This window comes from Mustela nivalis, assembly GCF_964662115.1.
Source record: "Mustela nivalis genome assembly, contig: HAP1_SCAFFOLD_1349, whole genome shotgun sequence".
In the NCBI taxonomy this organism is placed as follows: Eukaryota; Metazoa; Chordata; class Mammalia; order Carnivora; family Mustelidae; genus Mustela; species Mustela nivalis.
Genome location: NW_028135315.1, coordinates 1 through 26,983, shown reverse-complemented (window position 1 = coordinate 26,983; position 26,983 = coordinate 1). Strand labels below are relative to the sequence as shown.

Here is a 26,983-nt window from a genome sequence, read left to right as displayed (position 1 = left end):
GAATGTCACATGCTGCGCTTGGGAAACGAGGTGCTGAGGGGGCCATGGCTGGGGAGGGCAGTTCACAAAGTGGACCTGGCTCTGAAGGGTGGTTAAGATGGGGATCCCGTTTGGAAATAAAGGAATCTAGGATGTTCCCATTACCACTAGATTAAATTATTTTGGTTTGTTGGTGTGCAATGAGCCCAGCATTATGTTAGGTGACACTTGAAACCAAAAAAAATACTGATCACTGCCAGAGTAAGTACTTAAGAGGTAGGGTTCCTCTGGGCATTCATAGGAGAGAGACATATATGACTGAACATGGTCAAAAAAGGCTGGTGGAATTTGTGTGAAGTCTACAAGGATAGTATACTTAGTACAGGTGTGTGTGTGTTGCGGACAGGGGGGATATATTTGGGGGAGCATCCCAGGACCAGGACATGGCATGAAATGGACAAGAGAAAATATGCACCATGTTTAGAGGTATCGGGTACTTTAAGAAGGTGTAGCCAGCTGGGGCAGAGGGGTGACTAGTAGCAGACAGAGGAGGAGAAATGCAGAATTTGTCACATTGTGGGGTCCTATATGACAAGCAAGGGACTTTTGGTTTTTGGAGTTTTTTTGGTTTGGGTTTTTCTTCCACAACCAAGGAAGAACCCCTAGCAGCTGTAGCACAGGGAACAGAATGATGGGATAGGTGTTTTGGAGGGCTGGCCTGGTTAGAGGGTCCAGAGTCTGACGGCAAAGGGCTGCTGTCATGATTCCGGCAGGATATTAGCCTATACTGCTGTCCCAGAGACTGTGAGGAAGATTCAGTATCCTAATGGCTCTTCCTGCCTGGACAATGTGTTTGTTTCCCTTTCCAACCAACTCCACACACTGAAGAATCTGAGAAGAGTTTTGAAAAAGCATTTCTTTAGTTTTTACTACTCCTCCATCCACATTTCCATAGCTTCTCCACAATTCACCGCATGGAGCTCAAACTCCTCAGTTTGCTTTCAAGGCATATACCAGTGGTTTGCACACTTTTTTTTTTTTTTTTTTTTTTAAAGCAGCAGAACCTTTTCTTCAAAGATGACCTTAAAAGCCAAGAGGTAAAATGAGAGCAGAGCATCTCTACTCAAATCTGCACACAGTCCTAGGAACATTCTCCCTCTTGAGGCAGCTAATCCCCCCAATATGTTTTAGTCTACAGCCCTTTAGTTACCCCATTCTGTCCCTACTGCCCCAACCATGGAGTCTCTGAACCCCTCCAACAAAACCTCAGGGCCTTGAGCACAGCTGAAGTCCATTTTCCTGCCAGGTCAATTTCAATCTGCCGTTTCTTCCACTGCTCTTCAGGCCCATTAAAGTGCTCAATATTCTGCCCTAAACACATACTGAACCTTGACATTCCACTGCTGTCACTTGTCCTCACCCTGAAATGATGACCCTCATAGCACCTTACATGCTTCCAAACTTCACTACACCCCACTTGTGCCTATCCTCTGCTATCATCATCATCATCATCACCTTCACCAACATCATCATCATAATCATCACCATCACCATCAACATCATTATTACCATTATCATAAACGTCATCACCCCCATTATCACTGGCACCACCAACATCACTACCATCATCACCATCACCAACATCATAATTATCATCATCACCATCATCACATTCTCAAGATCACCCAGCTGGGGAGAAGCTTAGCCAAGGGCAGTCCAACACAAGAGCTCCCAATCCCAATAAGCACTCTACACAGCTCCACAAACATATATATGTAGGCTGGATGATGGATTAATTAGGTTGATGAGTGACAGAATATAACTAACAAAAGAGAAAATACATTTAATCATTCAGTAAATATGTATTAAGTTCCTCCTATGTGCCAAGCACTGTGCCAGGCTCCAGTAGGATGGTGGAAAAAGGTGGACACTACTTCTGTTCCTCCTGAAACTCAAAGCCTGGAAAAAGGAGTCAGAGATGACCATGGGTTTTCTAGTATGCGTGATTCAGAAACTAAATGATTGTGCCACTGAGATTCCAGGAAGAAGAGTGAACTTAGGGGCAAGAAGATGATTTTGGCTAGTGGTCTGCTGTGCTTCATGGGCCAGGGTAAAGCAAATTAATAAATGAAATTATTCAGCGGGTGACAGAGACACAGCTGGGATCTCAGAGAGAGACAATTATGGGAGATATGGACCTAGGAATTACATAAATAACATTGACAACTGAAGACAGGAGCCTACGCCAAGATTAATATAGAGAAAACTAAGTCTCGAGACAGAAGCCAAGCCTTAGAGAATGTTCCAGAGAGGATGGACACCTCCTGAGGGAAGAAATGGTCATAAGGTATCAAAGAGGCCAAGAACTGAAGGAGAGGACAAGTGCCAAAGAGTAGAGCAACAAAAAAGAACATTAGTTCTTTCCATTTCGCCTTAAAGAAACTGTTGCTGATTTCTAAGAGCATAGTTTCAACAGAGGTGTGAGGGTAAATGAGAGATTATAAGGGACCTGGGGGCGGGGGAGACATGCATCATGAGGAAAAGACAATAGCCCTTTGCTAAAGCCACCTCACATCAAGAAGCTGGCATGAAAAGAGAGTAATAACGGTCAGTTAAAGGAATAAAATAGTGAACAAAATCAGTTTTACTAATGATGTAACCTGACCCCAAATATGAATATGTTAAATATGACAGTCACTGGATTTAAAATAGAACCTTTAGGGACGCCTGGGTGGGTCAGTTGGTTGGACAACTGCCTTTGGTTCAGGTCATGATCCTGGAGTCCCGGGATCGAGTCCCGCATTGGGCTCCCAGCTCCACGGAAAGTCTGCTTCTCTCTCTGACCTTCTCCTCGCTCATGCTCTCTCTCACTGTCTCTCTCTCAAATAAATTAAAAAAAAAAAAAAAAAAAGAACCTTTAAAGCCATGCAAGTTAAAACGGAACCCCCAGAGTGGACCTCCATAAGTCCTGGGAGCTCCTATTCAAATGAATGGTGGTCTCTGCTCTCTGTTTTCTGTTGGTGATCATTAACTTAGTTTAGTTCAGCAGATTCTTTTTTCCTTTTATAACTAAAATTTTAAAAATAAAGAAACCGTCTAGTTAATCCCCCAAATGTATTTTTCCTTAGGGAAACATTTACATTCTTATGATCCTAAATGCTAAGCCAATAAAAGCAGCAGCAGAAACCATTATTCAATGTTATCAGCAAAAAAGCAGAAGAGAATGAAAGGCTCAAAGAATTTTGGTGTTTTGGGGGGAGAAAAATGACTTTTTTGTCTTTGTATTTTTATCTCTTCTGCCACCATAATTTAGATAGACAGAAAACAGGCCTGGCAACTGGCCATGTACATAAGGCCAAATAGCTCATTTCCCAGAAGATGTAGAGAAAGATTGTTGGGGCTTCCTTACAAACGCATGGCAGATGCAGACTCAGAACCACGGGTGATCATGAGAGTGAACTATTTCTTATTGAAAGAATTACTAAATTCACCAGAAGAATGCACTGACTTGGGAAATCATGAAGATACAGTCATCCTTGAGTACCCATCCCATACTGACCTGTTCCAGATCAGACATTCAAACAGTGGGCAAATCAGAAATCATGAAATCTCAACAGCCTTAAGAAGAGGCTAAGGCAACTGAGGTCTTTTGGGCGGAAAGGGAGGAAATGGAGAAAAGATATGGATCACATGAGTGGCTATAAGCTCTTTCTGTTAAGGGCCAAACAAGAAGGAATGGTCCATACTCCCACAAGAAGTCTTTAGCTTGAGATCAGGAAAGACTTTCAGACCAATTAAGTTTGTAAACATGAAGTATGTTGCTAAGGGTCATTACGATTACTCAAGTTCAAATCCTATCTCCTCCTACATGGCCTCGAGCAACATCTCTGTGCCTCAGTTTCCTCCAGAGTAGAAATTTAGTGGTCCCTGCATTGTAGAGATTTCATGGGTTAATCCACGTAAAGCACTTAGCAGAGGAATGACACATCAACACTACGTAAGCCACCATTATCATCACTGTTATACCCAAGCAAGCATCATCTCAGCCCACATTTTCAGATGGGATGGAAATATATTACTATTTTTCTAAAACTGAATTTAATGTCTATTTTAAGCCCCCACTTGGAGAAAAATGCATCTTTGGCAATTCAAGTTTACCTCCTTTCCTTGTGAGCAAGGAGGGCTGTGTTCTGTATAGTCAAGGTGTTGAGGGAGGGGATCCTGGGGTCATCATCAGCCCACACCGTCATCCTCAGAGATCTGCTGTGGTCTCAGGTCTCAGTGCACACAGGCAGCTACCATCCTTGAGGCCTCCTTGGACCCTACTCTCTTTCAACTACTTCCATGGTCTGCATGGGGACAGATGGCCATGGGATCCTGGGAGGCACCTCATATGATTCTAGGCCCAAGCAGCTATTTCTATTTGGGGATCTAGTTATCTCCCCAGAGCTGGGCACAGAAGAATTGAGACCCAGGAGCCCTCACCTCCTGACTTCTCCAAGATCTTTTATTCCCTTCCTTAGTTTTAGGCCAAAAAGGGCAGGCTGTGGGACCTACCTTGTTTAAGACGCAAACCTCTACACACACACCCCTCACTTCCCCTCTGAGTCACTCTCCCCTTTGGATTAGAAGAGTAAGTGATGGAGTGAAGCTTTGGTTATTTCACAGCATCATCCCATTGTACCCTGGATGTTAATCTTTCGCTTCAGCCCCCAGCAGAGGCTCCTGGTGTGGTCTTCCTACTGCTTCTCTTAAACAACTTCCAACCACCTACAGTGAAGGGCTGCAATAGACTCTTTCAAAGAGCAGCCACAGAGGATGACTTCCCTTTGTTCCCTTTTCCAAGAGCCCATGCAGACAGGCGTGAAGACAGCCACCTGCTATTACAAAAGGGAACCTCACGGCACTTACCACAGGCAAACAAGATAATGCATTACACCTCCATCAGGCCAAATGGTTCAAGTAACCTGTAGCCAGAAACATCACTTAATTCCATTCTACATGTATACCTCAATAACTTACACAAAACATGTATGGTACAAGACAAAAATAAGGGGTGAAAATAGAGCAAAATGAAAATAAGATGAATTGGGAATTCATACCTACATGCATGGGAGTCTCAACTTTACTACAGGACAGTCACAAAGAGGACCCACCTTCCCAGGAGCCAGGACATGAGTATTCCCAGTCCTGATATCCCCCTAGGGGCTCTTGGGGCGGGGGGAGGGGACAGGACACTGTATAACGGACAGATTAAGCCTTGGTGATATCTGTACAGGAAATAATACAGTGAGCTTCCCAGGCTACCTATTACAGGTGCCTGGCAATGCATCCAGAGTGTCTTGACAAAGGGAATTTCAGGGCACCTGGGTGGCTCTGTTGGTTGAGCGTCCCACTCTTGGTTTTGGCTCAGGTCATGACCTCAGGGTTGTGAGACTGAGCCCTGAGTTGGGCTCTGTGCCCAGTGCTGAATCTCTATCGCTCTCCCTCTGTCCCTCCCATTCATGCTTGCTCTCTCTCTCTCTCAAATAAATAAATCTTAAAAAAAAAACCCAACAAACTATATATATATATATGTATATATATATTTTTTTAAAGAAGCAAAAAACAAAGGGAATGTCAGTAAAAGTAATTCTATAGGGACCAGTATTGTGCAATTCATCCACACATCTCTCTGCTGTTTAAATAAATAATAAATAAGCTAAAAAATTTTTAAAATAATAAACAAGCTAAATAAACCTAAGTCAATAGGCTTAAGAGAAGTGAACAAACTACGTATTATTCAGACAGCCCTTCCCATACTGTTTCTGCCGGCTATTTACCAACAGTAAGTAGAAATAACGTGACCAACTGTCCCATTGGCCTGGGATAAGGACTTTTGGTGGTAAAGCCAAGACAGTTCCAGACAAACTGGGATGGTTGGCCACCCTGGGTTAACATGACAGTTCCTGCCTTTATACCTGGATCTGAGCTCTCTTATGTTGCTGGGTGAATGCAAACTGTAAAAGTCAGACAGTCTGAGGTGGGGTGGATGCCTTCTGAGAGAGCTGAGGAGCTGAGAGGAAGTAGCAAGCTTCCAGACCTCCACAGGGAGGGGCTGAGGGAGCTGTGCAGGTAGGACTAGATCCTCATCCAGAAGCATCCTCTCTCCTGCAATGCACATACAGGTCAAGGCCCCGCAATATCCCCAGCCTGTGTTTTGTCTTTCCTAGGTGCTCAGTAAATACCGGAACTCAAACTAAATTGGATGGACTAAGGGAGAACATTTCTAAGTCTCCTCTAGATCCTTTTGTTTCATCTTCCCTTGCACACTTCTCTGGGGGTACACATCACCTTTGCTACTCTATCCTTGATTCTACCCTCCAGTCAGGGTGGAGCTGTGTGTCCTGGTTGCAGGGCCCCCAGAGAGAGAGAGGCAGGTCCTCTTCAATGGGTGCCTAATGCTCTTCTGAGCTAGTTGGGGACTGACTTAGCACCTCCCCTGGCTCCTACACCAAGAAATGTTCTCAGAGGGTATCCCTTTCCTCCAATCTCTGGACTGTTTCTTTACAAAGATTCTCACCTATCCTTGCTTCTCAGGCACCCCAAAGATCCAGGATTCTGGGGTTATAGCACTAGGAGTGTCAGACAAAAAAAAAAAAAAAAATACAAACCCACAATCCTTGCCCATGGGGGTTTTACAGTCTAGTTGGTCAGAGCAATAAGTAAATAAGTAAATGAGTCTCCTCATTTACTTTCTTTTGGAGATTTGGAAATAATTAGCAATTACAACAAAATAAAACCAACCAAACAATAAAAAAGAAAACAAAGCCTTCTATTTTAGTCCTCTGAAAATGATCTCAAACACCATTCCTCTACTAATACATCTTCCTAGCTTTTCCCCTCCACTTTCCAGAGAAGAAAAAAATCAAAGAAGTAGATTCTCTAACTCCTGATGTATTTATTCTATACTTACAAATTGGTTACTCAACTTTTCAGGGCCTGAGTTGTTTCACCAATAATATAAATAATAACACAAAACAACTATTTGAATAGTGCTAGTGGTGTGCCAGGCACTGCTCTAAGTATTTTCCTTACATTAACTTACTTGAACTTACTTAACCTTCACAATAATATTGTGAGGTGCACGCTCTCATGATCTTCATTTTACAGATGAGAAAACTAGGGCATAGAGAATTTAAATAACTTGCCCAAGGTCACACAGGTGGTAAGTGAGAGGGTTGGGATTCATTGCAGACTGACTTTAGAATGTATTCACTAACCATGGATGGATGGTGGATCGCAGATGGAAGGATGGATGTTGGATGATGGTGAATGGTAGATGGATGGATGGCAGACAATGGTGGATGGTAGATGGATGGATGGTGGATAGTGGTAGATCGTAGATGAACAGATGGATGGATGGGTTTTGGATGATGGTGGATCGCAGATGGATGGATGGATGTTGGATGATGGTGAATGGTAGATGGATGGATGGCAGATGATGGTGGATGGTAGATGGATGGATGGGGGATGGTAGATGGATGGATGAAGGGAGGGAGGGACAGATGGTAGATGGATGAATGGGTGGTGGATAGTCAGAAGAAGGCACTAGGTCAGCCATTGCTCAGATACCTCTCTTAAATATATATGATGTCAATATTTAAAATACATGCTCTGAACCTAAAGTGTGGTTTTTAACATTTTTCTGTTTCAAAATGAAGTGGAGGAGTGTCCATTTGGAGAATTACTGGCTCTGAGCTGTGTAAGACCTTAGCCTCTAGAGCATTACACCTTTCTTGGAAAAGAAACATCTCCCACCAGCACTCATTTAAATCTCTGTGGAATGGACGCAAAGAAGTTATGTTTTTCCAAAATGAATTAATCTCAGAAGATTTCCTTGAGAATCTTGGATATGAAATATTCCTTTAGAGCCAAGACTAACACATGTCTTACATAAAAGTGAAAAGAATATTTCCAGTTAACCTCCCCGCCCCAAACATAGATTACTGTCTCCAGTCAACAAGAGCTTATCTTAAACCTCCAAAGAATTAGATGAGCTCTCCTTAAATTTTACTTTCAAATTAAGAGACCAGTTTGAGGTTAGCCAGATCTGTGGCTTTGGCTTAACAGTCACCAAACCTCACTGATAGGCCTGTTTTCCATCTCCATGATATTAATCTTTTGACCACCAAAATTTTTCTTTAATAAAAGCAGTTTGTGTGCCTTACTCTTACTGATTAGATAAGAAAGGAAGGAAAACACTGTAGATCTATAGAATTGAGTATGACTGAGTGCTTACTCTGCCCCAGAATAGTTTACATGCCATGGAAAACATTACCTTTGAAAAACTTAACCTTGGTAGATTTTCAAAGATGTATACATTTGCCTTTTTATGATTTTGTTTAAGAGATAATAATAGAGTTTTATTTTCTAATTGTTTAATGGACAGATCTAATTAATGTCATCAGTATTTTTCACTGGTCTGGAATTCAACTGTGCCTATGTGAATTTAATTCTTACACCTCTATTCTCAGTTAGCTCATGTTCTGAAGAATTATGCAAGGTAAACAGTACTGGGCAGAAGACTGGTATATTACTTGAGCTCTATTATCTAGAATCCAAACCGTCCATGAATCACTGGACATTTCTCAGCAGCAGCTGTCTGACCAGCAACAGAGAGGTAAGGTTATTCACCCTACTACCTAGGTCCGGTACAGAATGCATCAACATCAAAGCTGGTGGCAGTGCAGCCATTACTATGTTAGGCAACAGATAAAGGGAAGCACTCTGTTCAACAGAAGAAACCATGATAAAGTAACATTTACATCATTGTATTAACAGGACTTTGAATCTAAGGGTAGGTTGTAACCAAGCTTCATGTACCAAACAAAGATAAATTCCTCTGAAAATAGCAGTGAGGCAAACAACAAAATAATTTACCATCATATATAGTAATACTAAATATGAGTTTCTATTACTGGCAATGGTATAGCCTACATGGCCTACATTTAGGTCTTTTGGGTTTATCATTGAAACACTATCTTAAAAAAACTTACCCTTACTCTTAGAGTGGGTATAGGAGGGAGCAGGTTGGGCATCATGGTATTATCAGGGGTAAGGGGCATTATTAGGGCGTCATTGGTGGCTTTTTCTCCATTTCAATTCTTTACAAGAGATGGGGGGAATTTATGAGGGTGAACGAGCTTGGATTTATGGTAGTTGCTGTTTCTAAGAGAGTTTAGAGCATCAAAGAATCCATAAGCTTTAATTTTACCCATCCCCTTCCTCTCTGTAAATAAAATTCTCCCTAGAGATGGCTGTATAAAAATGTCAGCAGCAAGTACATTCTAGAGCCATTAGATTTGCTTCCCTAGTACTGTATCATATTCTGCAGCCTGGCCCTCTAAAGATTCTTCCCAGGGGTCCTCAACACTATTTAGGGGCTCAAATACCACCAGATGAGCCCTGACTTCAGAAACCTCTGGGACTCTAAAGATGCTTTGTCCATGTCCTAATGGCCAAAGGAGATGCCCCACTCCTCCTTCACAACCTTTTGTCACTTAAGTAGTGTCTAATTAATAGCTCTTTCCAGTGAGCCTTGAATGGGCCCAGCCCACTCATTTCCAGAGACTACTGCTCCAACTAAGAGAGGGAAAGATCTGGGAATAACAACACATGAGGGAAGGCTGAAACTGCAAGAATAAAAAAGCCTTAAAGGGGACAAGATTGCTGATTTCAGACACTTAAGGACATTTTTATAAAAAAGGAACTACATTTATTTGGCATGGCATCAGAGAACAGAGCTGAGACCAATGAGTGAAAGTTATATGGAGGCAGACTGTTAGCTCAGTATTATGAGGAACAACCTTTAGCATCAGAATGGACTGTTCTGTAGGGTGAAGAGCTCCTTAGCACTGAAAGTATACAAGCAGAGGTACTCTGACATGAATTAAGAGGTGCATCATCTAGCACTGAATAGAAATTTGGTCTAATGGCTGCACTCAAAGGCGCTGAGGCCCTTTCCAATGGAGATACTAGGATTTCAAGTTCATTAGTGAGTTTTCTCAGACCTGGAAATTCCCCCATCATCTTTTTCAGGGCAGACCCCGCCCCTTCCATCTTTGCAGAAAGCCTGGAGTAAAAACAGTTCACATTCTCCAGATGTCATTCTCCCCACCCAGTTGAAAAGGTGACTATGACAGACAGCCACCTGTAGGATAGGGTTCTTATTACTATCCCTGGGGGCAGAAGCAGGAGGCCAGTGAATGAAGTTAGCATTCCCTCTTTTGCTCAGAAGCAACCTTCTTTCTTCTTGTCAAACAAAGGCATTTGTTGAGTTCACCACATCTTTCTCCAGAGTACACATAGGGTAAAGCAGGACACTCACTAAACTTTTGCTAAAAGAATGAATACATTTTAAAAGCAAGAGAAAACACTGTACAGTGAGTGACTCAGAAATTAAATATCTTAGCCACGCCAGATTCATCGCTAAGATAGGGGTAAACACACTAATGGCGCCTTGCTTGTGGGTTACCCTAAGGATTAGAGGGTACAGTGAAAAAGTAATATGCTTAGCAGAGTGTCTGACACATAATCAAGTTTTAAGAAATGCTAGCTCTTTTCATTGTTGTTATTTTGTTATTATTACTGTTATTTTAAATAATACCATCAGGAGGGAGTGGAGAAGACAAAAAAATTATTTAATATTAGAAGAGAACTTCTTTCCCATTACCTCTTACATCACATCATATCACTTCATCTGGAGCTGGCAAACTCTTTCATGCTGACTCTGAGGAGGCAAACTGAGGACTTCAGTTAGCAAAAGGGATGCATTTCCTTGCTTTAGAGAGCTGGATTCCTCAGAGCACCTGGCACTGATGCTCGCTGGTAATTAGAGATGGTGGATGGAGAATTACCCATGGAAATGAGCCTTGGGCTTCAAAGGGGTCTGGGATAGTCTAAGAAGACTTTATATAGCGAATACTTGCTGAAAAGTGTCATAAAAGAATGAGTCTGTGATTTAAATTTTCAAAAGTACTTATCAACAGACGAGACAATTTGTGAAAAACAAAACATGTATTTTTCAAATCTTGTCAATTCTAGCTGTGAGCCAGTCACTCTGGGTGGGCTGGACCCACTGCGACTGCATCTCCCTTCTACGGATGCCGTATCTGTTGGACCCCGAATGAGGAGGAGAATGGAAATGTGAGGAAAGCATGATGTCTTCCCCGGTGAGCAGTCCGCACACATATTTAGAATCTTCAGCGACATCTTTCTTTGGTACTAGCATTCCAGCAAAGGACCCTTACTTTATAAGCAATGAAACTCCTCAAGCATTCTGCTGACAGATGATATAGTACAAAGGCAAAATGATTTATCATTTAAAAAAAGACAAAGGCCTAAAGAGATTCTATTATTTGTCAGTAACCACAAATTATTCTTTTGCTAAGTGGTGTGAGGGCCTATAATCCAGGCTCCTAGTTAACCATGAAACTGTATGTCCTGGCAAGTAAACCTCAAAAATTATCTAGTTACACCAATGAATGTAAGCACCATAGAAGTACCGATCAAAGCTCCAGGGCGACCTGGATGGGACATATTAGCAAGTTATAAATCAAGCCCATTCTAAGTAAGCAAGTAACAACAGGCCTTTCAAACACCTTTGCAATGTAACTAATTCCATCAGGTCCTGTTATAGCATAACCCACCACAATCACCAAAAACACCCTGCACTCCCTGCCTTATGAATTCAAGATGGTGCGTAGCTAGTGATTCCCAGAAAAGATTTCTAGAAAAGTAAACAGTGTTCCTCTCATTCATCAGAGGAAAGGAAAGCGTGAATGTAAGTAACGTGCCGAGTTTTAGACTATTTACATAATTACAACCATATCCTAGAAGAGAGCTTGGAGAATTACCTTTTATTAAGTGTAGGTAGTCATGACATTATTGTACTAAAAACAGAAGTTGTCTCTTTTTTTTCTTTCATCTGAACTTCTTGAGTGCTTCTCAGAAGTAACCACTTCAATGTTCCCCAACTGATGTGAGTTTAATCTAAATTCTATGATGAAGAAGTTCACTATAATTTACAATAAACCTTTGCTTCTTTATTTATCCAACATGATGGCTATCTGACATCCTTGGTTCCTTCTCCTAGACCCTGGCCAGGATGCCAGCCATTGTTAAAACAGAACAGCACATTCATACCTAATTTCAGTGACTGGTTGTCATCAGATAATCATGTAGTCCATTATTGCACAAACAAAATTCTAGTATAACTATTAAGTAATTCTTAATTAAATGGAGTGTGCTGGGGTGCTTAAAGTGATCCCAAGATTAAACTCTCAATTTGGAGCCTGTTTGATGACTAACGACCACTATCACCAATTTGAAGATATTACAACAAAACTCTGCTGCTGACAAAAATATTAACCATAAATGATGAAACATTTTCAGCTGGGACAAGAACATCTGGAGCCCATTAAAACTGGAAAATTTTCCCTCTAAATCCTGATTGCCAAAGTCAGAACCAACCACCCAGAAACTGTGGCCCTCATGCTAACTCAATGTTTATGTTTCATTACAAATGATTTCAGGGATTTACATCTTGCTCTATATGGCCCAGTTCCCATGATTACAACCTCAAATCTTACCAGGCATGTCCTTATGCACAGCAACGTTCCTCATCTCTTGGGTTTGGAAAGAGGTACTTCCTGGGAAATAATTCCAGGTTCCTTTTTCACACCAGTCTGAAGAGCAGAAGGAGAAGAAAACTAGGATTCAAGATCCAACATATTAATATTACATTTTTTAAAATGCTATGATAGGATTTGATTCTAAATATATAATAAATCTGTAATATGCAATAAAAGTGACTCATGGAAGTTATGTAATTTCAGCTGTGTGTTAGTTTTCTATCGTAATAATAACAAATCTCCACAAATTTAGTGGCTTAAAACAACACAGATTTATGAATTTGCATTCTCTAATGCCCAACAAGGGTCTTACTAGGCTAAGGTCAAGATGTTTCCAGGGCTGCATTCCTTTCTGGGGATTCTAGGAAATAACCCATGTCTTTGTCTCTCCCAGTTTCTACAGGCTGCTCACATTCCTTGGCTTGTGGCCCCTTCTTCCATCTTAGAGGTCAGCAAGGTTGCACCTCTCTGACCCTGCTCCACAAGCATAACCTCCCTTGATTAATTTGGGCCTATCCAAATAATCTAGAAAAATCTCCCTAACTCAAGATCCTCAATTTAACCACATATGCCATAGAAGGTACCATATTCCAGGTTCTATGGATCAGGATGTGGACATCTTGGGGTGGGGCATTTTTCCGCCTATATAATCTATTTCCAGACTCCAGAAAGTAAAGAAGTTTGAAATCAAAATTTCATCAATGTCTTCCCTCCTTATCATTTCTTTTAGAATCGAATCTTACCCTAGGAAATAGGAAAGAAGTTTTTGATGCAAAACACCTTAAACATAGACCCATGCCACAAGTTTCACTAGTCCACAATGAATTTCTTGGCTGAAAGCTTCCCAAAATTTTCAGAGACAAATTTTTTCTTAATTTTTAAAATTTTTATTAACATATAATGTATTATTAACCCGAGGGGTACAGCTCTGTGAATCGCCAGGTTTATACACTTCACAGCACTCACCATACCACATACCTTCCCCAATGTCCATAACCCAACCACCCTCCCCCTACCCCCCTGCCCGCCAATTTTAAATTTAGTGGTAAACATGGAATCTATCTAGTTTTACTGTTGTATATCTATGTGAGAAACCCAACAATGGTTCTTTTGAAATGCTAAAATTTCCACTGAAAGCCTAAACTGGTCATGTCCCAGAATGTATGGAAGCATGCATGCGGTTGGTAGAGTGGTTTCTTAACACACCTTTCACCCTGAGTTTACTCCTAGCATGCACTTCTGTGCATTGCAGGGCATAGAGCGCCCTTGGCTGGTGTGTGTGTTCACAAGGAGGTCAGCCCTTTTCTCAGGCCTATGTTTCCTACCTGTGCCTGGCAAATGCCTTTGTTGAAGCCAGTGTCCAGGAGGTTAGCTCTTTTTAATTTTTGTAAAGATTTTATTTATTTATTTGACAGACAGAGATCACAAGTAGGCAGAGAAGCTGGCAGGAGAGAGGAGGAAGCAGGCTCCCCGCTGAGCAGAGAGCCTGACACAGGGCTGGATCCCAGGACCCTGGGATCATGACCTCAGCTGAAGGCAGAGGCAGACACTAGAACGAAACTCTGCCAGGGAGAACCTCCCATGAAACGGTCATTGCCCCTGCCTCCTCCTCTTTTCCAGCCACATCTGAACTTAGCAGCATATTAATTCTTACAGCATCTCCTTGTGTACCTCAGCTAAAACTTTAGGCTTTATTTCCAGTATCCAAGCTTAGTGTTACTTTTGTTAAATGCCATCATGAAATAGGGCAGGGCACTTAGCTCTGACAGGAATCCACAGGAATGTCTGTTCACCCTCAGAGCTCCCTCTGAGCTTCTGCAGCACTACTCTACTTCCCTGCTGAGTGCTCTGTTGGACACCTTAGTTCTTAAAGGAATAGTGCAGCTATTAACAACATCAACAAAAAAAACCACCCACACACACAAATACAAATCCTTGCTCTTTCCTCTGAAAGCCACAAACATAATTTTCTCTACTGTTTTTCCTGCTAGGAGTGTTAACAAATATATTCTTTATTTATTCATTCAACAAATACTTTTTTAGGGCCATGTTCAATGCTATCTTGTAGCTTTTCCTTATAGCAGCTCCCAGTCTCTGAGAGTCTAGCAGATATACCCTTCTAAACACTCATTTGACCTTAGATATTGACTTTAGTCAAAGGGTATCTGGATGGTTAAAAAAAGAGAAAGAATGTTCTAGTCTGTGAATAACAAAATTGGAGAATGTTCTTTTCTGAAGACAGCTGAACAGTTGTTCCAGCAAATACTAGCTAGCTAAGTTTGCCATGAAAAGTAATGCACGGAAGTTAAGTAAGCCAGAGGCACACACATTTCTAGACTGCCTTTTAACCTACCACTTTCTATAGACTACTTTATTACTGTTTCCAATTAAACAATAATAACAATCAAAACAAAAAATTTGGAAAACCCAAAAGAGCATTTAAAAAGTCAGTCATGTTATATGTCAATTATATCTCAATAAAGCTGGGGTGGGGGAGAAACAGGCGGAAGTCAAACATCCAAGATAACAACTCATGACTTAATATGTTTGAAACTAAGCTCAATATTTTTCCCCATGCTTATGAAAAACACATGTATTATAACCAAAAACTGACATATTCTTCCTACTACAGTATTTCCTGTACTGGTTAACATGAACTTAAATAGAAGCTGAATAGTTGCATCCTGTCCTTTAAATACACTGTAGCTTTCTCAATCACCTTCACTCAGTACTGGATACCTAGGCTGTCTCCAAAATTTGCTATCATAAATAATGTTTTAATGAACTTCCACAAACAATTCTTTGCAGACATCTCTTCATTCTTCTTGGGGTAAAGTCCTAAGAAACTGAAATGCTGGATGAAGGACTATACAGTTTTTAAAGCTTTCAATAATATAGTAACAGAGTGTCCTTCCAAAAAAAAAGAAAAAATTGCTAACCACCACCTCCATGCTGTGTAAAATTTCCAGAGAAACTCAGCTATCATAGAAAGGATCTCAGTTAAGAATGAGGCAATTCTGGGGGCAGAAGACATGAACAGACATTTCTACAAATGGCTAATAGACACATGAAAAAGTACTCAACATCACTCAGCATCAGGGAAATATGAATCAAAACTACAATAAAATACCACCTCACACCTGTCAGAACGGCTAATATTAACAACTCAGGAAACAACAGATATTGGTGAGGATATGGAAAAAGGGGAACCCTCTTGTACAACCACTCTGGAAAGGAGTATGGAGGTTCCTCAAAAGGTTAAAAATAGGACTACCCTATAATCCAGCAATTATACTACTAGGTATTTATCCAAAGGATACAAACATAGTGATCTGAAGGGTCACATGCCCCCCAGTGTTCATAGCAGCAATGTCCACAACAGCAAAAAATATGGAAATAGCCAGATGTCCTCTGACAGATGAATGGACAAAGATGTGGTACACACACACAAAGGAATGTTACTCACCTATCAGAAAGAATGAAATCTTGCCATTTGCAACAATGTGGATGAAACTAGTGGGTATTATGTTAAATGAAATAAGTCAGTCAGAGAAAGACAAATACCATATGATTTCACTCATATGTGGAATTTAAGAAACAAAACAGATGAACACAAGGGAAGGGAAGGAAAAATAAAGTAAGATGGAAGCAAACCATAAGAGACTCTTACCTATATGGAACAAACTGAGGGTTGTTGGTGGGAAGGTGGGTAGAAGATGGGGTACGTGGGTGATGGGAATTAAGGAGGGCACTTGATGTAATAAGGACTGGGTGTTATATGCAACCGATGAATCACTAAATTCTACCTCTGAAACTAGTAATACAGTACATGGTAACTAAATTGCATTTAACAAAAAATTCTTTTTTTTTTTTTTAAAGATTTTATTTATTTAACAGAGACAGATCACAAGTAGGCAGAGAGAGAGGAGGAAGCAGGCTCCCTGCTGAGCAGAGAGCCTGATGCGGGGCTTGATCCCAGGACCCTGGGATCATGACCCGAGCTGAAGGCAGAGGCTTTAACCCACTGAGCCACCCAGGTGCCCCAACAAAAAATTCTTTTAAAAAAGAATGAGCACTTTTTTTTTTTCAGAGAGTGTCAGAAATTTAGCATTAGAAAGGATTATAGAGGAAGGTCACCCAATATTTAACCTTAGCAGTAATACACTAGCTGGTGAGCTGCTAAAAACTGCCACTATTGAGCCCCACTCTTAGAGATTCTGATTGTCTTAGTCTTGAGTGGATCCTGGGCATGGAATCATCTTAAAGCTTCCCAAGTTGTTCTAGTGTCAAGCCAAAGTTGAGAACCACTGAACCAAGGTATTTTTAAATGAAAGAAATTTGCAGTTGGGATTCAGATGTATGTCAAACACATTCCTGAGTTTTTTCCTTTAATTCTTTGACTTTATAAAAAGATTTCTGAGAAAACTGTGACAGTTTATAAGCCTCTGTAAGGAAATCATGAATATATCTCTGACAGGTTCTTTTAGTGGTGTCCAGGTGAACAAAAAAGGGTTTCTCCAGCCCCATCACCAGGATTGCAATCAAAGGGGAGAAAATAGCTTGCAGTGGGTAGCTTTGCCGTCACAATTTGGTCAGCGATGGAGACACCCCTGCGTGGACACAGTCTGAGTCCTCAAGGACAGTATGAAATAGGGCAAAGGGCGTGGCTTTGGGGACATACAGACCTATGATTGAATTCGAGTTCTGTCATTTGTTCCTGTTTGACCCTGAGCAAAATTTTACTCTTCCAGGTCACAGTTTTCTCATCTGTAGAATGAGGCCATATTGCAACTACGTCGTGTGAATGAGGCCATATTGCAACTACGTCGTTGGGCAGTGGCAAGGTTGACAATATGATACTATGATAACTATGTATAGTTCCTGGCACTGATCAAAGATAACTACCTTTGTTTCCTAGTACCTGGAATGCTTCGTGCACAGCCTTCTGTGCAGTGCACTTACTTTTTGATCTGTTTTCAATATAAGGAGACACACTTATTCTGACTATACTCCGGGTTAGGATGTGTGGGTTCTAAGACCAGTTCTGTCACTCCCTCAAGTGCAAGTCATAGCTTTCTTTGCAGAGCCCCAGTTTCCTCCCTAAAACATCTCCTCCCAACTTCAACAATCTCTACAGGAGATCTTTTCCCTTGCTTAGAACATCAGATATTCAAATTTACTGTACCATAAGAGAATATTCCATGGCATGATTAAAAAAAAAATCTGTTAATTTAAAGAGGCCTATTGTGTATATTCTGTACATATATGCTATAGCATTTAAAGGTCACAGCAACCAAAGGAGGTACATATTTGTACCCCCATTAATGGGTGAGGAAACAGATCCAATGAAAAAATATTTTATCTGTAATTACACAGTCAGCCTTTGACACAACTGAAATTTGAACACAACTGTATCCCAAAGCCCTTGACTCCAGCACGCGGAATTCCTACGTGCTGCTGGTTATCAAAACAGGACTGATTATTCAGAGACAGATTCTTCCTTCAAGCTTTTCCATTTTCCTCTTCTTTCCTATTTCTGATTTCTTACCAACTACTTTATTAACCCATCCATGAGAAGTTCTATGGAAATGAGAAAAATTCTGAACTCTGATTTACTAGATTCCTTGGAGTGACCCACATCAATACATCTTACTAAATTCAAAGCAAGTGCACCCCCAACTCATCCTTCCTTAGCTGGATCCCTCAAATGTCCCAGACCACCTTAACCCTACCCAAGAGTTGAGAAAGCAGGAATGGAAACAAATGGCAGTCTTAACAGATTCCAGCTAAAATAATTGCACTTTTCCAGGTTTATAAAATATATGAATAGGTAATCAGATTGCGAAGGCCCCTTCCTGGGCCTTGGAAGGGGTTCCTTGAAATGAGGAGCCCCTAGGTGTTTGCTTCCTCAGCAGCAGAAAATCCACCTCCATGGAGTATTACCTTACTCCATGGCATTTTGCAATGAGACTTGCTCTCATTCACACGCGGATACAGATGCATTCACGGTTAAACGGCAGTAATTACTGCTATTAATGCGGTCTAATTTCTCTGTTATTACAATCATACATGACAAATTTTCCTTCTTGCCTTAAAATTCAGCGTTATTTGGTTTTAATTATTTTCAGCCATCACATTATTAAAGAACTTCAGAGCTCTACTAATCCACAAACCTGGATTTTCAGGGAGGCAGTGACCCAGGCAAGCTCCAGAGACAGGCTCTTGTGCCCAGCAGGGCATTGCTGAATGCTTATTCTTCCCAGGAGAGCTGAAGCATAGGCATGGTCACCATTCCTGGGGATTCTGCTCTTGTTGGCGACTTTATATGTTTAATGCAAGACTGCAGCCGATAAAAGTACAATTATCATCAGAGGCAATAAGTGTGATCTGTACCCATTCAATACTTTTAGTGCTTAAAATATAAGAAGCATAGTAGCTTCACCTATCAAACATGAGGCTCCTACCACTTATTCATCCAGTTTCTCCTGAACCAGGGGGGCTATGAGCTCTGCTAAGATGTCGCTTAGGGTTTGAAGATTATATGGTTTGAAGACACTTCCAAAGGTCCTCTCATTTTACCCAAAGTTTATTGGTTTTGGCCAGGAGTCCTATAAAACTTCACTGCAACAGACAAGTACAGCGTGTTCTCTAAAGTACGTGTGTGTGTGTGTGTGTGTGTGTGTGTGTGTTTAAATAAGATAGAATATGATGTTTCTGGACTAGAAATATAAAATAGTTGCATTAATCCTAGGAGAAAAATTATCAACCTAATAAACTGCTTTCCAAATTAACTGCAACCGCTAAAATAATTTTTGGATCAATTTTAAAAGAAATCTTCACAAATACAGAAACTCCATACAATGAATCCATGTCAATATTCAAATGCAAATGGCTTATTGCTTCTGGTCATAGTCTTCAGTTAGAAGGAACCTTGTCCAAATAATTTCCAGGAGACTATGGGAGGAGACAAAGGAGAAGTGGGATAATACCCTCCATTCAACCTTAAGGTTTTAACAGCTTTCTTCTTTTTAAAACCATGGAATCAGGGGCGCCTGGGTGGCTCTGTGGGTTAAGCCTCTGCCCTCTGTTCAAGTCACGTTATCAGGATCCTGAGATCCAGGCCCTGCATAGGGCTCTCTGCTCAGCAGGGATCCTGCTTTCTCCTCTCTGCCTGCTTCTGATCTCTCTCTCTCTCTGTCAAATTAAAAGAAAAAAAAAAAAAAAAAAGGACTCTTTCTTCAAATGGAATGGCATTGAGCTCAGTAGATAAATACAATGAAGGAAGTTGTTCTAGTAAAGGCAGGGGTGCAGGTCCTGTTCTCCCATCTTCCCCTTTCACACATGAACAGGAAGACATACTTCCCCCAGTTCTGGTCCCTAAGGAAGCTGTTAATCCCCAGGAGACCTTGCCCTTCAGGCACGGGGCTTTTGTTTTTGTTTTTGTTTTAAGATGTTATTTATTTGAAGACAGAGATCACAAATAGGCATAGAGGCAGGCGGGGTTGGGGGGAGGAAGCAGGCTCCCTGCTGAGCAGAGAGCCCTATGCAGGGCTTGATCCCAGGACCCTGAGATCATGAGCTGAGACAAAGGCAGAAGCTTAACCAACTGAGCCACCCAGGTGTCCCAAGGCACAAATTTTTAAAGCCTACTTAATAAGCACTACAAATAAATATAAATTAAGGAGCTAAAGGAGTCCATGGACTCACAGACATGATGTGGAACTAAGATTTTTGAAAAAGTTTATTTAAAATTGAAGAAGATCAAAGACTCTAGAATAGTGCTGTCTGATAAAATTTTTGCAATGATGGAAATGTTCTGTGTCTGTGCCACTAGCCATGTTTGGCTACTGAGCCCTTAAAATGTGGCTAGTGGGATTGGGAACTGAATTTTTAATTTTATATAATTTTAATTAATTTAAATGTTAATATAGATGGCCTCATATGGTTAGTGGCTAGTACACGAAACAGAGCAGTTCTAGAGCATTTCTCTTTTGTAGGTGAAACTACAAGGATAGATTTTGCAATAAAATGTATGTCTACTCTCCTTGTGGAAACATCTGAGGCAGCCCAGCACCCCCTCTTCTTAATCTCCTCTCTGTTCCACCAAAAGGAAGGCTCAGACAAAACCCCCTCTGTATTAGCTTCCTTTTGCTGTTTTAACAAATTACTATCACACAAGTTAATTCTCTTCTAGTTCCTGAGGTCAGAAGTCCACATTGCGTCTCAGCAGGCTAACCTCAAGGCAGGCAAAGCTGCTTTCCTCCTGGAGGCTCTAGGAAAGAGCTGGTCTTCACTTTCCTAGCTCCTCAAGGTTGTAAGCATTCCCTGGCACATGCCCCTTTCTCCATCTTCAAAGCCAGCAGTATAGCATCTTCCAGTCTCTGTTTCCATCATCACATTTTCTCCTCTGATTCTCTCTCTCAACCTTCTGCCTCCCTCTTATAAGGACCCTTGTGATTACCATGGGCCCATCTGGATAATCCAAGATAATCTCTTTAAACTCAGAGATTTAGTTTAATCATAGCCACAAATTAGGAGGTAACATATTCATAGCTTTCTAGGCTGAGGGCATCTTTGGGGTGGGGGGCATTATTCTACTATCCCACTTTTGCTGTAGATTAACTAGAAATAAGACTAATGTCTTTCATTAAATACATTAATACCCAGCTTCTAAAAGGTACCCCTAGATGGTAAGGCTTCACTGCAATTACCCAAAAGTGAGGTGAGGTTTTCTCACCTGATGGTACCCCAAATTTAGCCAGGATCAGATCACCCATAGGCTTATGAAACAGATTGGTGATTCAGTAGGTCTAGAGTGGGGCCCAAGAATTTGCATTTTTCAACCAGATGCAATACTTTCAACAAATGTCCACAAGTTCTTTGACATTCCTCCCTTCAGAAAAGGGGTCTTACTTTCATCCTTTTGAACATGGACTAGATTTAGTGACTCAATTCTAACTATATTTGATGGATGTGATTTCAAGACAAGGCTTGCTCTCACACTCATTCTCTCTCCTCAAGCATTAGCTTCCAGCCCCTGTTGAGCCTTCAGATTACTGCAGCTCTGGGAGACCCTTGACTGCAACCTCATGAGAAACCCTGCACCAGGTTCACCCAGCTAAGTCACTTCTAAATTCCTGACCAACAGAAACTGTGTGAAATAATGTAAGTTTATTGGTATTTAAAGCTACTAAGTTTGGGAGTTACTTATTATACAGCAAGAGATAACTAAATATGTCAGGTGATGCTGATACCACCGGTCTGGAGACCACATTCTGAGAGCCACTAGTCCAAGCCACAGACTGTATGAGGCACGTGCATTTCTCCTGCCTCTGTTGAGATGCTCCAGAGAATCAGAAAAGGGTAACGTTCTCTGCTTTGTATGTATTGCATACTTGTTTTCTGCAGATATATTCCATTAATGCCAGCTACTCTCCTGTGCAAGTGCTTTTACTGGGAAGAATAACAACAGTATGTCAACTGATAGCTGTATTCTAGAAGACTTTTTCTGTCTTCCCAGGCATAAAAATGTTCTGCATATGGACAAAGGACCAGACAGATTTAGGGAGAAGAGGAAATGATTGAAAGACTAGACCATCTCTCTCTCTCTCACAGTCTTTTCAACCTGGAGGTGAACAAGATGAAGAAAGAAAACAAAATTCTTCTTCTCCTCCTCCTTTTTTTTTTAAAAGAAAACAAAACTCTTGACAAGGGAAGGAAAGATAGTACTAGGAGCCAGGAGAGCAAATGGGGTGTCCAGCTGTTAAATAATGAGAAACTGAAGCTTCCCTCATTGTGTCAGAGAGGCCAATTCCTGAGGCAGCTGTAGAGGAAATGGGGAGTTTACATTATCTGGGATGTCAGTAAGAGCCGGGTGGATGTACTTCCTGTCTGCTTCTCCCCAAAGATTAGCAACCTCTTCAGCAAAGATGCTTTTCCAGGGGTGTCATTTGTTGTTTACTTTCCCAGTTGGCAATGTGGTCCAACAGAGCTCCAAGAGTGAGGAAAGGGAATGGTAGTGAATACGGAGCGAATACCACACAGAAGGGAGGGCAGGGAGAATGTGAGGTGAGGAAGGATGTGATTGATGGCAGCTCCACAAGACGGCTGTCTCCAATTCAGGCAGTGCCAGGCCAGCTGGCCAAGCAGGTTCATTTCAGTGATACCCATTCTCTTTGATGGCGTTTCTCTGGCTTTTCCATTTATTTTACAGCAACTTGAAATAAGACATATGATTCCATTTATATGAAATTCTTGGACAGCCAAACTAATCTAGAGTGACAGAAAGCAGAAAAGTGGTTGCCTCAGGCCAATACGGGGTGGGGGGGAGGTGACTGCAACAGGCCTTGTGGGAATATGGGGAGTGATGGCAACGTGCTCTGTTTTTCTTGTGCTAGCAAATACACAGGTGTGCGCGTGTCAAACTTTATCGAACTATATGCTTAAAATGGGTACATATTACTGTATTTAAATTATATTTTAATAATATTGACCTTAAAAATGTATGACAGACATGGGGCCCTCTGATGGGGCATCAAAGACTGGTTTGGCAAATGAGAGTTCTCTGGTAGAAAAGGGATTCAACTAGTTCTGTGTGGCCTGAGGAATGGAACCAGAATAAATGTGTGCATGTTATAGGAAGCAGATTTCTATTCAATATATTTGTGTCAATCATTTATTTAATAAAGGTTCACTGAAAGGCCTATCCATACAGAGCTTGAACTCTCAGATACACAAAAAAGATAACTTAGCTTCTCAATTACCCAAATGAATTTCTATTTAAAAGGCCAGTTTTGTAGAGAATGGGATATTAATTTGAGGTTTTCCCATATTCCCTGAAATTGTGTCTGAGTTCTAGTAGAACAAGGCACGGAGGGGATGTCTAGTCCTCAATGCCTCCATGCAAAGATCTTCCCATTCTCAGCCTTGGCCATGAGCCGTGTGGCTGCAGCACTGGCCCTTGCTGCAGCCCATGTGACCTCCTTGGCCTTTTGCACCACACCTGAGCCATGTTAAAAGAAGGGGTCATAGGTCTCTCTTCTGCTTTTGTGCCATGGTGGACATGGGGAGACCACACAAAACTCTGCAAGCCTATCTCTTACCCTACTTGCCTAGAAATGTCACAAATGTGTGTGTAATGCGTGTGGTGTTGCTGCTCCCCAGGACTCCACCTTGCAAAGCGGACCACAGGTCTTCCAATCGTAGGTCCCCCAAAATATTCTGAAATTGCTGAGAGGCCGCACTGGCACAGTGGCTACAAGCAGAAACTCTTAGGTCCATACTCCCCGCATCCTTGCTGGGATAGCTGCTAACTGCAGAACCAGGGCAAGGAGTCACAGCCTCCATCTGGATCTCTGTTCTTATCCCACCATCACACTCTTAAAGGAGTGTGTGGCACACAGGACCTTCCACCAGAGGCACAAGACCCTTGATCAGGGACTTCCCGCTCCTCTGCATGCCTGTCATCCTGGTTTTTACCTTTATAACTGCTTCTCTGGCTCTTGCCTTGAACCACGTCTTCACAGAGAGATGTTTTTGCCTCCTGGGCACCTGGCATAATCTCTTTAATGATTCTGCTTTGAGGAAACACAGAATCCAAAGGCTTTTAGTATTTTTTTTTCCTTGCTTTCCCTCCAGGCAGGCTTCTCCCTTGAGGCAACGAGGAAAGAGAACAGTTTGAAAGAGCATGGAGGAGAGCAGGAAATAACTGAGAAAGGTTCATTTGTGTTGATGTCACACTACATCAAATATATCTCATTTTCATGAAAAGGTGCATCTCACAATAAGTGAAATTTTGCATTTCCTTCTACACGATACAATATCCGTTCTAAGCAATACAATGAGGAAGGAAACAGGCCCCTGACCCACAGGGCTCCCGTTAATGGGGCAGACACTGCACGTACAAATCAGTGAGTGGACTGAGCAGAGGCACGAATTTCAGGGTATGTGAGGAACATAAACAGGCCCCTGGGGGAGATTCGGGCCCACCTAACCGAGGCAGGTGTGTGTGCTCAGGCGTTGTCTCCTGGGGGCCAATATTTAAGCTGAAACCTGAATGACCTGGCAAAGAGAAGATGAAACACCAAAGACGAAGGCTTTGAGGCTTTCAGGGAAATGCTGGACCTTTTCAAGGACTGACAGCAAGCCAGTGGGAGCAAATGGTGCTGCATGTAGAAGGCAGCAACACACCGGAGCTATCTGAATATGGGGTGGGTCCTGCTGGATGAAGCTGAGTTTCCAACCACCAGATATATTCAAGCAGAGTGGACAGTCACTGAGGAAATTTTACACAAGGAACCCAAGGACAAACTGGAAGACAGAGTATTTATTAGTTTTCTAGGATTGTCATAACAAATTACCACAACCTGGAGGGCTTAGAACAACAGAGATTGATTCTCTTACTAGCCAGGTGTGAGCAGGGCCGAACCTCCCTCTGAGCCTCTGGGAGCCTCCCTCTGAGCCTGTGCCTCTCTCCTAGCCCCTAGTGGCTGCCAGAGGTCTTTGGTGGGCTGAGGCTTGCAGCTCCAATCTCTGCCTACATCACCACATGGCCTCCCATTTTTTCCCTACTCTTGTCTGCGTCTTCTCCTCTTCCTATGAGGATACCTGTCCATGGACTTAGGGACCATACAGATCTCACTTAATTACACCTGCAAAAATCCTTTTCCCAAATAAGGTCACAGTCAAAATTCCAGGTAGATACATATTTTGTGGAGCCACGATTCAGGTCGCTACAGAGTAGTTAAAATGTAAGAATTTTCTAACTGAGATTCTAGTATCCTGCATTATTTATACTGAAGGGTATGTGGCTGATGTTCAGTATTTCCCAAAAGAAAGATCTTGAAAGGCAGTGAAGATCGACTACCTGGTTGAAAGCTAGGGAATGAAATAAAAGAAGATAAGTAGGGCCAGGGAACTTAGAAGAAAAACATAACTTCAGAGGTTTCCTAAATCTTCCCTGATGCCCAATATATGTAATTTCTAAATATTTAACCACATGTCATAATTACTGTGGCCTGAGTCTTTCCACATACACAGCAAGGGACAGAAACTTGACCATGGCAAGACAGCCATTTCTCCTATGAGACTCAGGAAGCAGACATTACAGTCCTACAGGTTCCCAGATACTTGTTTAAATAGTCTTTTGCCCTGCGGGCCAGGCCCTGGCCTGCCCTGCCCTGCCCCAAATCTGTTTTGTAATTGTGATCTGCTTTTTCTGCTTCTTAGGAAATTTCTCAAAGTTGTGGCCCTCAGCCTGATAGCAACAAAAGCTCTGGCTCCATGAGAGCCCTTTGGTGAATGATAAAAATCTCGAAATATTTAGAGAGCAAAATGGCTTTATGGCAAGAGTCCTTTTACCCACGAGGAGACTAAGGTAGAACGCTGACAGTTTAACTCTTCTTGAAGGGTAGATAAGTCACATTATGTACAAATCAGGATGCTTTACGTTGGAAATAATAGAAATTCTAACTTAAAATGGCCTAGAAATTAAAAAGAATTTAATTTAATTCTTTAATTTTTTTTAAATTCTTTAATTTCTCACAAGCAGAAATCCAGATGTATAATGCATTTTAAACTCAGACTGATCAGGGCTCTGGTTCCATTTTTCTCCAATTCTTCTCTTCTCTTCTCTTCTTTTGTGCACGTTGGTTTAGACCTTAGGCTGGCTTTCTTTTTGGTAGCCAATGGCTACAGTTATTCTAGGCTTCGTATCAATGTTCCTACCACAAGGCACAGAAGAGAAACTTTTTCTTCCTCTAAGCACTAGTAAAGACTTGGGAGTTTCAGCCTGATTGGAATAATTCAAGCCACATGTCTTCCCCTGAACCAAGAGGAAAGATTATTCTGACTGGCATTAGATTAACCAAGGCCCACCCTGAGCAGGAATGGGGCCAAACCCCCAAACCAAATGTGGCTCCACCAGCAAGAAGAGACGGACCGGCTGTCAAAGAGGCAACACCCTACTGTTCCATTACTGTCCTTGCAACCAAAACAGCTGACGTTCATTTCTAGGAATGTTTAGTCCTCTAGGTATTCATAAATGCTTTTTACAATTTTGAAAAGACATTTACTTGAAAATCACACAGTTACGTAGTAAATCACAAAAGCATTTAGTGCTGAGATAAAAATAATTAATCTAATGACCTGCGATCCTTTCAGAATTAATTTTCTCTGATCTGTGGCATAGTAATGATGAAGCCCCAGGTCCTCCGTGTTTAAGAATGTTTGTGATTAGGGGCACCTGGGTGGCTCAGTGGGTTAAGCCTCTGCCTTCAGCTCAGGATCGAGCCCCACATCAGGCTCTCTGCTCAGCAGAGAGCCTGCTTCCC

General features: G+C 41.6%; 1 long non-coding RNA gene across 1 annotated transcript in view; it reads right to left on the bottom strand.

Annotated features, from left to right (window-relative positions):
* Window positions 1-12,711, bottom strand: part of LOC309857831 — a 107,285-nt gene extending 94,574 nt beyond the window's left edge. Inside the window, exon 1 of the long non-coding RNA XR_014307934.1 lies at window positions 12,612-12,711. This is a non-coding gene — a long non-coding RNA (uncharacterized lncRNA). The remainder of the gene's footprint in view (window positions 1-12,611) is intronic.
* Window positions 12,712-26,983: the final 14,272 nt, after the last annotated feature.